This window comes from Falco cherrug, chromosome 3 (genome assembly GCF_023634085.1).
Source record: "Falco cherrug isolate bFalChe1 chromosome 3, bFalChe1.pri, whole genome shotgun sequence".
Classification (NCBI taxonomy): Eukaryota; Metazoa; Chordata; class Aves; order Falconiformes; family Falconidae; genus Falco; species Falco cherrug.
In genome coordinates, this window is record NC_073699.1 from 105495071 (window position 1) to 105507209 (window position 12139).

Sequence of the window (12139 nt, forward strand, 5' to 3'; positions counted from 1 at the left end):
CCCTCCCCCGGGATCGGGGCTGAGGAAGACTCCCGAGGGACCCGGATGCCCCTCGCCGGTCCCCGGGGCTCGGGAAGCACCCCCTAGGCTAGGGGTGGCCCCCTGGCATCGGGAAGCGCACCGCCCTCGGGACCCGGGACCCCCCATCGCCCCGCGGGGCCGGGAGCGGGGCAGAGGCGTCCGCGCGGCCCTGGGAGCACGCGGGGGGGGCGGCGAGGGGGGCCCGGCGAGCCTGAGCCCCCAGCGCCTTCGTCTGCCCCCCACGGCGGCGTGGGACGCTGCGGTACCCCGCGACCCCTCAGTACCCCACGACCCTCCTCGGTTCGTCCCCTCGGGAAAGGCCGGGGCTCCCCCGGAGCCTGGGGACCCCCCAGGGGAGCGTTTCCCTGCCCGACCCCGCGTGGGTGCACTGCTGGGGCTCCGCGGTGGGCCGGGGGTCTCTGCGGCAAGCGACACCCACCGAGGGCCCTGCAGCGGCTGGGTGAAGGGCTGCTGGTGCTCGCTCCCTCCTCCGCTGTCCATGCCCCTGGACACTGGGGCAGCCCCTTGCCCCCGGGGGGGGATGCGGGTACAGGGCCTCATGCCAGCACAGATGCAAAATCTCCTTTTCTGGGGTACGCCCCGCAGAATGGGGGGGGCACCCCCCAGCTGCACCCACGGAGGCACCCAGCATGTCCTCAGTGCTGTTGGGCAGCGCTTCTGAGGCTGGGCGAAGTGGTTGGGGGCAACTGGGGCAGCACTCCATGGCCTGGCCGGCACCCTGCAGCTCAGCCGGCACCCTACAGTGTGTCCGGCACCCCACGGCCAGCCAGCACCCCACGGCTCGGCTGGTACCCCACGGCTCAGCCAGCACCCTGCAGCTGGGCCCCGAGCCCTTGCCGTGGCCACGTGGGTGACGGTGCCCACGCACACCCGTGGGGGCCGGGGGCTGCCCCCGCCTTGCTGCCCCCACGCCTGGTGCAGCGCAGCCCACACCGGGCAGTCCCACTCCCGCTCCCCATCCAAATAACTTTCTTTAATGTGGAACGGTGATCGTTAAGCAGCCCTTTGAGCCTTCGAGCTCTTGGCTACTTTCAAAACCTGCCTATTTAAAGACCTTTTTAGAGAATGCAGCATGTGTATTAAATCTCTGTGCTGCAGGCTTAAATCTTTTAATAATCATAAATTGGGTATTAGCTTCCCATAGACCAACATCTGAAATGCAGGATGGTGTCTGGACTTGAAGCGCATTGTGCCTTTTTCCCTTTCCTTACCCATTCTAAAGCAAGGATGGAAGAGTCAGTCACTAGAATTTTGAGAACCTGCATATGAAAATACATTCAGTTCTCCCTCTGACAACCGAGCATGACATGGCTTAGTTTGTGTAAATTTTTTTGGAGGCGAACGTAACCAGACACTACACTTAATCCCTATCGTTGGCCCACCTTGTGCTTTGCTTTTAATTTGCTCCAATGAATCATTCCATTTTGCCTTAACCGTTTCTGCAGCCAGGGCTGTAATTTGTGCATCTCCCAGCGCTGCTGCTGCCCGGCGCTGGGCTGCGGGGACGGTAGTGGTGGCAGCCGGGGGACAGGGCACGGGGACAGCCGGGCAGTGCCACCTTCCAGGCGCTGCCACCCGCCTGCCTTGGCCGAGCCCCTAGAGCCAGGCTGGGGTGGGCTGTGCCCTGCTGCAACACCCAGGGCTCTTGGGAAGAGCCTTTCTCGCTCTGAAAGCACAAGTGCAGCGAGTTTGGCGGCCTCAGCCCAGCAGGCTGTGGAGCTGCAGGATGGCAGGGGATGGCCCGGGAGCTCCCTATGGGATGGGATGGGGGCCAAGGGATGTCCCACGCTGGTGGAGCCGGGGAGCCCTGCTCTCAGTCCCAGCCGTGCAGAGGAGGAGAGCGGTGGAGGTGTGAGGCAGTGGGAGAGACCAGGTCCCAGGCACCCGCCGATGGAGGGCTTGCCACCCGTGCCTTGCAGAGGGATGCCGGAGGCAGCATGAGTGCCTGGAACGTGTCTCGGAGCTCCCAGGAGCAGGGAAACTAGCCTGCTGTGAGCCTGGCAGGCAGGCAGCGACGCCTCTGCTGGGTGCGCTGGCATGGCTAAGAGGGGTGCTGGAGGGACCCAGAAGGCAGGGGAAAAAAAGAAAAACTCTCGGAAATGCTTCCATTCTCATCGCTGCATCAGATTCTGGGCCTTTCATTTCAGGTGCAATTTTACATGGTTTGCCACATACAAGCTGCAAAATGCATGCAAGGCGTACTGTATGAAACAGCATCATCTTCCTGCAGACATCAAAGGATCTAGGGGAATACATTTATTTCAGGATCCTTTTCGTCTATCACACTAACACACACGTGACCACAGAAACAGCAGTTCTTGGCTGAATTGTGATTTTTGGTTTGTGGGAGGCATGTTGTTTTTCTGGGTGAGCGCTACTTACCTAAATGCCCACAAAGTCTAGCCTGCTTCTCTGCGAAGGGTGCACTGGAGGTGCATGTTGTCTTGCTGAAGAATAATAAATGTTTGCTTTGTAAGTCTCATTGGAAAGGTCGAGGGATCTGTTTCCTTATGAGACCAATAAAATGCAGAAAACCAGCCCTTTGTGCAATGTCCCTCACCCATGTAAAAATACCGCGAGGAAATAACTAATAACAGAAATAGTGTCCCTCCTTTGACAGTTAATTCTGAAGGCATTAATTACATAATTACAGTGAAAAAAAAATGTTCAACGAGCTAGTTTTTCAACAGAATCTGCACCAAACGATGCAATTCCCAGACTGGGAGCAGTGCTTATTGACTGCGCTCCTCTCCAGAGAGAATTCTTCTTGTGACAAGTTGGGAGAATTTTTGCCATTCTAGAACTCTGACATAACACATAGCTTTTCTCTTCACATTTCAAACGTGTTCAGGTTTCAAAGCTCAGTGAAGTCTGGGGACAGACTCTCGTTTCCTTGAGTAACTTCAGATTCGGCCAGGATCCTGCCTCACCCCAGCGCCGGTGTTCTGGAGGCACTGTGTGGCTTTGCACCAAGTCTCGTTCCTACCGGAGCCCACGTTCTGACAGTGTTGTGGTTCCAGACCTGAGCCAGAGGCTGATGGCAGCCCCCTCCCAGAGCTGGGGGGAGCTCGGCTGAGGTTGGAACCGTGGTTTTGCAACAACTCCTTGGGAGCACTGACGTGCTCAGTAACGCTGGTGCTGGCAGATAGCTGTGCATCGGCAGGATTGGTGCGTTCATTGGGTTGGGGGTGGCCTGAAAGCCCCTGTCCCACCCACCTCATGCGTCGTGACTGATTTGGTGGGATGTCGAGGCAAGGGTGTTAAAGGAGACAGGGCTATTTCCCAGCAGGCCCCGTTCTGCAGTATTTTACATCTCTTCGATGCCAGTTTAGGCTGTGCAGTGATGGCAAGATGGGACCCAACCAACCCACCTTCCCTTCTGCCACCCCCCACATGGGCCGGCTCCAGCTGCATTCTGCACAGGGAGAGAGATGGGGCTGTGTGGCTGTTCCTACCCCTGGGGCAGGCTCCACCGAGCACACCGGGACTGGAAAATCTCCCCCAGCCCCAGCCACGGACTCAGGAGCAGAGAAGCTGCCCAGAGGGTGAGCAGCAATGGGATGTCCTGCTGGCAGCCAGCTCCACTTTCAGTCTGGGTGCAGCAGGCGTGCAAGGGCTCACGGGGACTGGGCAGAGCACGCCAAGTCCCTGGGGATTTTGGCTGCCTGCGGGGTGTCAAAGGAGCGTGCGGCTGTGGGGACACCAGGGCAGAGTGCGGTGCTGAGCAGAGCGTGGGCAGGCTCTCTTCCTCACAGAGGCTTTTCTCCTTATGAGCAGCTTTCCTCCATCACAGGTCGTGCGCATCTTGTTTACGCCCCATTTGATGGCTGATGTCATTGCTAGCAAGGTCCATAGGAGACGCCAAAAAAAGAAAAAAGCACGATTGGCGAATTCCAGTGCAACCAGAATTGCATTTATTCACTTGCATTTAATCCTCCTGCCATGCAACTACTCACTTGCAGTTAGCACTACTCTGGCTTGGCGTAATTTGGGTTTTACAGTTCTTGTCACCGGCAACCTGTCCGTACACACTGGGAAAGTGAAAGCCTTTAAACCATCTCTGGATGGAAAGCTGGGATTTTCCTTCTTAAGGTTTATGTGAAAAGTCCCCGTGATTCCTCTCTGGGCATGGTCTATATATTTAATCTTGATCCCTGAAAAAAACAGCATGTTCATACATGTTATGTTTTTAAACAAACAGCTTAAAGGATCTTTCTGCCTGAAGACTGGCAATGTGAGACAGGTTATTAACCCTAATACTGGTGTTTGATTAGATGAGAGAGAACAGAAGAGGACAAACTGCTCGTGGCAGTCCCCACTTGCCCCTGCCCAGCCCGGATATGCACTGGATCTCCAGCTCTCTTTGATCACTAAACCCAATTTTATTACACCCCGGCTTCTAGAATTTTGAAGCACAACTCAAAAGCTTGCAGCTGGGGTGAAAAGGCTCATAAAAGGCCCGGGGTCCCAGGGGGCTGAATGCAGGTTTTGTCTCCTTCCCGCGCCCTGCCTGCCTGTGCCCCTGGCCGTGCCTTGTTCCCCAGGCACTGTTTGTTCTGGGTATTGTGGGGCAGACAGCTGTGGCTGTTCAGCCACTCCAGCGCCTGTTTGCCCAGGGATTGGGCTGTAATCCCTCCTGGATTTCCCTCTGCTTGATCCCATGCAATCATCCCCCACCATACATCACTTTGGATAGTGTGTCAAAGGGAATGCTGAAGGAGAAATTAAGACATTAAGGCCTGGCAGATTGTAAGGAGGTTCTTTAGGAGACTATAATGTGTAACAAATTACAGTACAGCCTTCTGCCCCGAGCATCCTTTTCAAACCTAGCACAGCCTCTTTTGTCCCTCTGGAGCTTACGGCTCTAATCAGCTGAAATTAATTATCGGGGTCGTATGACTCGCAGAATCCCCCAAACAAGCCCAGGGCCAGAAGAGGGTTGGAGGAAACACCGAGCAGTCGTTTGTGTACGCCTGTCTCCCTGCGAGCCCACGGCCCGTTTCTGCCACATTCCACTCCTCCCTGCTGCCTGCCAGAGCCGCTGCCGACACTGCAGGCTCGGGGTCCTGCGCAGCCATGTCCCCCTTCCCCAGGGAGCCAGGCTGGGCTCAGGTGCCTTCGCAAAGCCTGGGAGCCGAGGCCGGGTCTCGCGAGGCACAGGCTCTTCCTCGGCTGCATCTCGAGGCGTGCAGGCGGCTTCCCTCATCCCTGTGTCTGCTCGGTTTCACGCTCTCCGATTTCTGTGCACTTCCAGACCAGCGCACGGCACGTTCCTTGCGTCCGACACGTGCTGACCGCTCGGGCCATGCCATCATGTTGTGCACGGGAGCACAATTAGAATAAACCGAAGGCATTCTTTTGCTCCGAGGAAATGCCGTGGCTCTTTCAGCTAAACACAAATATATTTCTAAGAAAATTACCGTCTGTACTAATAAACTATTATTCATTGTGCCTGCTGCTATTAAGGACATCCTTTTCAGGGCTGCGAAACTGGCTGTGGGAATGCAACGATGGTAACGCGGTAGGAATTTTGCAACATTAGAAATGGAGATTTTTCTGGGGCTCTTTTACTATGAAGCAAATGGGCTTTAATTTCTTTTCTCACCTCCCTTCCTCCTTCCCCGCCCTTGGAAATTTTAGCAAAAGAAAATTGCAACTGCATACACAAAAAACCTTTCTGAAGACATTGCCCCGGTTTTGTCTTTCAGTGCTGAGAGCCTCCGTTGAGCTGCAGCAATAGAATAGACCAGCTGATTGAGACAGATGTTCTCTTCTTTAGCAAGTGCCAACACTTTGCCCAAAACATATTTGCTGACTTACCCTTAACTGGAAAACATCTTGAAAAGGCGGCGGAGATAAAAAGGAAGGGAATGAAGCCGCGTTGTGTCCAGATTTAACACAGCCCAGTGCTCCATTCTCTAAAACCAGTCCTGGTTGAAGAGGTCCCTTTCACTGGATCCTGTTCATTTGTTGACGGATAATAGGGGCTGAGTTGCAGCAATCCATGTGCAGAAAGCAGAAAATAGAGTCAATTACATCTGTATTAGGTGGCCTTGGGGAGAAAATCTCCTTACATGCCTTCCACTGATACTGTTCTTAATTATATTGGGTAAGGAGCTGCCTATGTTAAATCCAAGCACAGCTCGAGCTGCTCTAAATATAGAGCCTAAAATATCTTCTGAGATGAGAAGGTAATGGCAGTGACGTAACTTTCCAGCAGGACTTTAAATCAGGCTTTTTTAATTTGCCCACAATAAACATCTCAAAATGAGATGGCATGATGATGCCATCACCTCCTCTCTGCGCCCTGGGGAGCCTGACCCTGCACAGCCCCTTTCCTCCTCCTCAGAGGGGATGAAGCTCACACCGGCTCAGGCACTGAACGTGGGATGCGGCACCACGCCGGCACTGAGCCCCCAGCCCACAGCTTGCCAGGTCCTGGGGCTGCACAGGCACCTGCCTGCTCCTGCCAGCCCCTGCTGCTGCCAGCCCTGTGCTGGGCAGAGCAGAACACGGCCTGGGGCACTGCCAGGGGTGACCACCCAGGCAGGAAGGTGCCCCGTGGGGAGCAGAAGCGGGTGGCTCAGAGTGGCTCCACGAAGACCTGCCTCAGGTTCAGAGCAGGGACCTGAAGACCTGCCCTCTCGCCCGTTGTCCCCTGTCCCGGGGGGAACCGAGTGGCTGAATGGCGGCAGGACGGGCTCTGCATCACTCCACTCTGCTCTGGCTGGGGCTGCCTGGCCAGAAGCAGCCCCCTGGCCTGAGGAAGAGGAGGTGTGCTGCAGCCCCCCCAGCCCAGCCACAGGGCAGGAGCCTGGGCTGGAGGGGTGGCACAGTCTCCCAAAGCCCTCAAGCTCTCCGAGGGTGAGTCGGTTATCCTGTTGGTCTGCTCCTCCACCCCCTGGTTGGGTGCCGCTGTCTCACAGAGTCTGGAAGAGCACGAGCATTAACTGGGGGGGATGATGTGCGTACACTTCTCAAGGGACCCAGGAGCATAAATGATACACAGTAGGGCTTCTTTTTGACAAGGTTTTATGTAGAGTAGGTAAGCTCCATAGGCCTGTGCCATCCAAACAACCAGGACAAGTATCTGTGGTATTTCACAGCCCCTTTCATTTCAGTTTCCCTTAATCTTATCAAGTGTCTGTTCCCATACCTGGGGGGAAAAAAAAAAAAAAAAAAAAAAGCAAGCCATCAATTATATTTGCTTTGCCTTTGAAAAGATTTGTCATTTTGCCATCTGTAGGCAAGCATGCTCTGCAACAATAGGTTTTGTTTGACTTCTCTAGTAAAAAGGTCCCTAGTTTTTTTCTTGGCCCTGTCCAGAGCTTGCTTTCCCCCCGCCTCATTCTTTTCAGTGGGCCTGTTGATGAGCTTGGCCTAATCAGATTAACTCAACCCAGACACAGCAGTGGCAGTTTATTCTCTTTTAAAAGGACTCCACGGTTTCCTACAAACTTTTTGTAAACTCTTCATCTCTGGCTAAACTCTTTTGTAAGCTGTATCCAATGGACTCTTTGAGAGACCCACACTCCCTGTCAATGAAAACCTGTTAGAATGGGTCACTAATCCGAAAGAGTGGAGAAATGCCTTTAAAGCCGTGCACTGATGCATTGGGAGCCCTGACTAGCACCCGCAGAAAGAGGGAATTGAATTCCCAAATAGCTGGAACATTTAATTTGATTCCTAAAATAAATATTTTGAAAAAGTCCATCTTGTTTACAACCCTAATGAAATAAGCTGGTTTCCTCTGAAGTCCTGTGGGTGCTCAGAGGACAGGCTTTGGTGTCTGTTCTTTACCCAGCACACCCTTCCCCTCAATCCAACAAGGAGCTCAGAAGACAGAAAACAAAGCAACAGCTTCTTGACTGTTTTTTACAGTTCGGGGCATTCTTGCCACTTTTCTTTTGGCAGGTGCCAGGAAAAGATCTGTTTGGGACCTTAACGCACCACTGTTCCTGATCCGGGTGGGAGGCTCCTCGATACCTCCGAGAGGTGTTTTGTGATGCTGCTGGTTACTGGGCTTCTCCCTTTGCTTGGAGATTTTGATCCCATCCCACTGAAACCACAAGCAAAGGTTCCTCCATCACCCGTGGGAGGATGGAGTGGTCTGGATGCACATGTAATGCCCAGCTACGCACACGGGGACCCAGAGCCTCCCCGCTGGGCATGAGAGCCACTGCTCACTGCTCCTCCAGCGCTCCCGCTCCGGAGCTCAGGAGACAAGACTGATCTGCCCTGCATAATTTAAAGGTTTCTGATGCAGCATGGCTAGGAAAAGGAATTTTGGTGATGGTTCCCTTTCTCTTCAGCTGGTGGTGATTGTGGCTACAAGGCCAGGGCTAACACGGGGAGGCTGGATGCAGTGGCAGGCCTGCCAGTGGCCCCATGCCTCCAGCAGGCACAGCCTGCCTTGGCACAGCACCACAGCCATCCTTGGCACAGCACCGCAGCCATCCTTGGCACAGCACCGCAGCCAGCCCCAGCACAGTACTGCAGCCAGCCCCAGTGCAGCACCACAGCCAGCCCTGATGCAGCACTGCAGCCAGTCCTGGTGCAGCACCGCAGTACTGGCCAGGGCCACACGCACCAGCACAGTCCTGAGTCCTTCTTGCACTGCCCGAGTTGCTGGTGTGGTGAGCCCCACAGCTGGTCCTTCAGTGACTGTTGCATCTGCAAGTGACAAGGGGAAGGGGGAGGCTGCTCAGAGCCAGCCCAATGGCATGGCTGGTGGGTGCGGAGACTCACCTTCCCCGCATCCCTGCATCCCTGCAAGCACAGGAATAAGGCAGCCTGCAAAGCCTGGAAGAAGAGGGAGCCCAAACTCTCATTCTCCCAGCCTCCTGTTTCACTGCAGGTACACGTTGGCGCTTGTGCTTGTAAAAAAACCCATATAGGCACACCTTCCAGCATCTAGAGATCCTCTTACCAGCAGCACGCCAGACCTTCTCCTTCCAAGATTTTCACTTCTGTAGTTGCAAGCTTGTGATTGGCATGTCTGAAAACTTCATTGTGGAGAGGATTTAATGGCATTCAGTGGAAGTTTCCACTTCTTTAGAGTTGCACAGAGAAGATTAACATTGTGACTTCATCCCCCTGCCATTGTCACCCTGACTTAGAGTCACTTCATGTCTTTGATAAAACTTGCCCCAGTTAAAAATAAGCAAAGAAAATCCCACAATGCACACAATGAACAAAACGACTCCCTGAAAAATACCCTATTGTCTTCCAGGAAGAAGACCGGTCATTTTTCATGGTATCAGCTTTATATCAAAAATTGCATTGAATGGCAGAAAGACTTGTCTTAATTGCGCAGGACAGACAGGACACCCAGTCCGGCACACCTCCCACTCCCTGCAAAATAGTAACAGAGACCCTCGCTAGCTCATGGTCTTAGGACAGATTTGCTCCCTGAGCATTGCAGAGAGGGTGTCATACCTCCAGACATTTCTCAAGTAGCTTTTTCTTTCCATACTTTGAACCTGAATGCTCCAAACTTTCTCTGAACAGGCTAAACACTAACTTTTGTTCTAGTTTCCACCTGTTAACCTTACTAAAGACATTATGCCTGAATTAAAATGTGTTTGAAAATAAGATGAGAAAAATGAGTCTAGGATTTGTGTTTTGAAGGAATTAAAACTCAAATGAATCATTCCTAAGCCTACACTTAACCGCACCGGTTGCTCTAACGAACAGTGTACGTGAAGCATGAGAGGAAGGAAAATGGACAAATCCAGAGACAAGTAGCCAGGATCCCAGGACAAGTTCATCTGTGAGACCCCGAGAACGTGTCGACAGAGCGGTGACACGCCATGCACAAGCCAGGGCTAACCTGCAGCATCCATGCCCAGAGCAGCAGCACACTGCCTGGGATGGGCTCGTTCCGAGGCAGGTTCCTGAGGCAGCTGGGGGGGCCACAGCCCCATGGAAGCCGGCACCAGAGCCCCTGTCAGCACCACTGGCCTCAGCTCAGCTCACAGCAGCCGTAGCACTCTTCCCCCTTCTTGGCTGGGTCAGCAAAGCATCGAAGTTGAGGTTGCCTTCGCACATGGACTTGTTTGTCAGTAGAAACCTGTTCTGCAGACCACCACCCCATTCCCCAGCCGGTCCTGTCCATCTGTCTGGGACTGGCCGTGCAGGTTTCTCGGCCCATTCCTTGCCATGTCCCTGCTGATGTGCCTGGTGGAACAGCTTTGTCACTGTTCCAGCTGGATCATCGGGAAGGAGGCTCCTGAGGCTGCACCCTCAAGGTTACGCTGCGGTTGCTGTCTGGCTTGTTTGTGGCACTCACCCTTTATCGCCCGACATTAATGGTTTATGGCAATTGGAAGCAAGCAATGAAAGGGAAACTGCTCTGGCTGTGGAGGGCCTTTGAATGACCCTCTTCGTTTCCTAGAATGGATAACAAAACCAGCCCCTCCGGAGAATGCCAGGGCCAATTGGCCAGCTCAAAGGGACACTGGGTGAGCTCCACTTGCTGGGCTCTTGCCAAGGGTCCTGGCAGCCCCGACAGGGCTGGCTGGCCAGCCCGGAGGCTCCCTGCGCTCCCCACTGGGTGGGCTGTGGCCTTGAGCTTGGGGCATGCAGCAGGTCTGGCCCCTGCTGAAGACGCCACTAATATAAAGCCACCTTCTTACCCTGAAGTTTTACAGACAGGAAACTTTTTGTTTAAAAAAGGGAAAGAAAGGGAAGGGAGGGCCTGTCTGGCTTGGGAGAGTCAGGTTTTGTGCCTACCTTATTATGTGCTAATTGGGATTTTAACAAAGATTGTCCCGTCACGTGCAGGTGGCCAGTGACAACGTGCCTGTGACTGAAGAGCAAATCTTGACATACGGAGAGTCCGGGAGCTCGCTGGGAGCCAGCTCTTCCTGTCTGATCTTCTGCATGCCCGTCTGGCGCCCCATGAATAATTAATAAATTAATGATACACCTCGCTGCTGTACGTTAAATACAATGGCAGCTTGCAGCTGAAACCTGCTGCTGTGCAAAAACCTGGCGGAGGGCTGCGGTGCGGGCAGGGCGCGTGGGGCGAGCTGGCTCTGGGCAGGGGTGTTTGGTGGGCGAGGGCGCGGGGAGCCCTGCCGAGTTTTGCAGCACCCTTCGTCTGCGCGGGAGATCAAACCCTGTTAATGTGATCTGGCTGCGTAGGTGGAACCGGGCTATATTTAAACCACACTTCTTGGCCACGGAGATGTTTGCAGAGCCGGGAAGCTGGGCTGCGTCACCTGGAGGTGGGGTTTGGTCCCATCTGTGTGTGACTCTGCCAGTGGAGTGGTGTCCCAACGGTGGGCTTTCCTGGGTTTTTAACTGCTTTTCAGGGAAATGACCACTCTGTCAGCAACCAAATTTGAGCCATTAGATACCTAACAGGGGGTTGGTCAGGCTTTTTCTTTTGGTTTGCCACAACCGCTCAGTCAGGAGTAACTGCACTCCCTCGCAGCAGTTTTTCAGGTCATATTCAGGAAAATATAGACCAGCCGACGATCTCAAAGAGCTGATACTAGAAAATTGTTGCATGCTGAAAAGGGAGAACTTGGTTAAGGCTGCAATGTCAGGTACACACTTCAGAAATGCTGCTTCAGCTTGCACGGGCAGCCCCGTCTCAGCACTTTTGTGCGTGATGGTGTCTTTAACACTGTGGTTGTGAGCCATGTCTCTGTAGGAGCCTCAGCTCGTCCTGTGCATGGGCTTGGTCGATGTTTGCCAAGGGCCTGGCGCTCATACAGCAGGAGCTGGAAGGTAAACGCAGCAGGGACACATGGGGAGAAAAAGGCAGCTCTCCTCCAGGCAGTTTCATCTCCCCTGAGTTTGCTGCAGGCATCTCCTTTCCTGCAAAAGCAGACACCTAGCACGGAAAATTTCAGCTTAGGCACCTGAGGTCTGGCAGAGTTACAAGCAACAAAACCTGAGGTCTCATAACAGGATGCTTCAAGCAATCCCTAGAGCAGGCAGTGCTCCAAGCCACCGCTCTGGCACCAGCTGCGAGCTTGCAGCACCGCACCGTGGGCTCAGCGCCCCGGTAGGCAAAACACCAGTCCCTCCCACACAGCTCACCGGCCGGCTCACCGCCGATGCCTGCAACAGGCCAACCAAAAAG